This window comes from Octopus bimaculoides, chromosome 17 (genome assembly GCF_001194135.2).
Source record: "Octopus bimaculoides isolate UCB-OBI-ISO-001 chromosome 17, ASM119413v2, whole genome shotgun sequence".
Taxonomy (NCBI): Eukaryota; Metazoa; Mollusca; class Cephalopoda; order Octopoda; family Octopodidae; genus Octopus; species Octopus bimaculoides.
Genome location: NC_068997.1, coordinates 34,282,914 through 34,285,272, shown reverse-complemented (window position 1 = coordinate 34,285,272; position 2,359 = coordinate 34,282,914).

The following is a 2,359-nucleotide window of genomic DNA, read 5'->3' as shown; positions in this document are numbered from 1 at the left end:
TAATTACAACAATTGTTTCGACACATCTAGCATCGACTCCTCGTGTGGGACACACACAAACTGGTTCAGGAGTATCCGGTGGTGATAAATAAATAAAAAATCTCGTTAAAATGACTGTTCCATAATGCAACTTTCCGTTTTGTAGAGAGAAAAGACAGCCAGACGGAGGAAAATTCATATATATAGAAGATCCAAAAATAAAATTGCAGAAGACAAAAAGAGAAACGAACACAATCCAGCGAGGAAAGTATTGAAAATAACCATTAACAGATATGGATGTATAAACGCCCTCGGGCAAGCAGCATGGCACGAGTACACACGCTCATACAAGCATTAGCAAAAATGTGAGCATACACACACGCGAGTTTAGGCCCACTCATAATTACAAAATGAGTTAAATATTTAGTAGGTTTTTAGAAGAACGGGGAGGTTTAAAGTAAATTTAAGTCATCCATACCTTAAAGTAAAATAAAATAAAATTACACTAAGTTAACGGTTACTCAAAATTCATTCTCACTGCATTGTGCCAAAGTACATTTATATGCGTGTAGGCATCTCGATAGTCTTTCAGAATTTCTATTAAGAATCTTTTCATTAGTCCACAGAATAGACAGGGATTCCTCGGAGCTGAGATGGCATCTCCTGGAAATTGCACTGCATGGTTTTGCATGTCTAACTATGGACCAAGTAATGCAGTATTTCGTATTAGCCTCCTTCAGTCGCGATATAAAATCTGCTAAAGATGTCGAATGTCTTATTGATTGACCTAAAGCTGGCAACATGATTACGATAACGATTCTTAAAGGAATCAGCCGTCTGCCCAATGTAAACATAGGGCCCACCCCTTGTGGGCATGGTACATTTATATATAAGATTTGTACTCATACAGAGATTCATCAAAGGACATTTTGATTTATCCCTGCATGAGCATTTATCGTTTTTATTTGTACATAAAGCAGTTCTGACTTCATTTACCGGCGTTGTTATCGTGCTAGCTGTACCATGAGTATTTCTACTACTACAAATTGGTCGAAGTTGATGATAAACAATGCAGTTTACATCTCCTTGGTTGGCATTTAGATGTAAATGCTTGCTATATCCAGTAGGTGGGTTATTGAACCTTTGTCGCAATTTGCTATTGTTTATGCAATGCAGAAGCTGCTCCAAATTAGCAGAGTTAGTGTAGGATACCTTCATGGTGTGCCGATGATTAATAGCATAGTACCGACTGGATTTAGGAAAGCACTTGTCCAAAGCAGCAAAAGATTTCCCAGCGATCCTGGTTGAAACATGCAAACCGAAAATTGGGTTGAACCAGAGGACATCCTGATTCCTATATTTGTTGTTAAGTTTATATGATCTCGTGTGTTCTACAGGATTGGAACAAGCAGATGAATTACTATGTAGCATGTCTATGAGTTTTCTTTGATAGATCATTGACATGACCAATACCTTCTAGCCTGTATTCTTTATCCGAGTGATTTCTCAAACGGTAACGTTGAGGTGGCATACGATGTGTATCGCAGTTGAAGGAATTACCAGTGTTGCTTTAGCCTGCATCTTGTATATATTGAATTCTATCACGGTACCCAGCCTTAGCTAGAGCATCATTATTATAAGATGCGTGAGATTCGAAAATTTTACTGGTAGCAGACAATCTAGAAATTCTAGTAGAAACATTCTTAACTAATCCCCGTATAATCGGAGGGTGGATGGTTGGATGCTACGTTAATGTACTTAATACGATCATTCGGTTTATGAAATGGTTCAAATAATCCAGAATCAAGATAGAAGGTAGCGTTAAGAAAGTTCACTCTTCGATAATCCTTACCTATTTGTTATTTACCTAACAATCACTCTGAAAGCGGCCGTGCTTTACCACTAAGCTACCAGGTGTAAACCATTCGTTTTATTATATACGACAGGCTTCTTTCAATTTCCGTCTATCAAATCTACTCACAAGGCTTTGGTCGGCCCGAGGTTTTATAGTAGAAGAAGACACTTGCCCAAGGTGTCACAGAGTGGGACTGAATCCGGAACCATGTAGTTGGGAAGCCAACTTCTTACCACACAGCCACGCCTGCATATATACGTAACTACACGAGGGCCGTTGGCTATTTTAAACTTCTCCTTTGGACTTTCTGACGAAGAGCTATACTTGAAACGTTAAACTCTCTCCGTTCGCCGAGCTTCAAGCTAATATATTTCTTGTGTAAATCTTCGCGTTGTTTTTCTTTTTTTCGTTTTTATTCATTTTATATTCGTTGTTTGTTCATTGAATTGACTATATGTGAGTGCATGTATGTATGTGTATATATATATATATATATATATATATATATATATATATATATATATA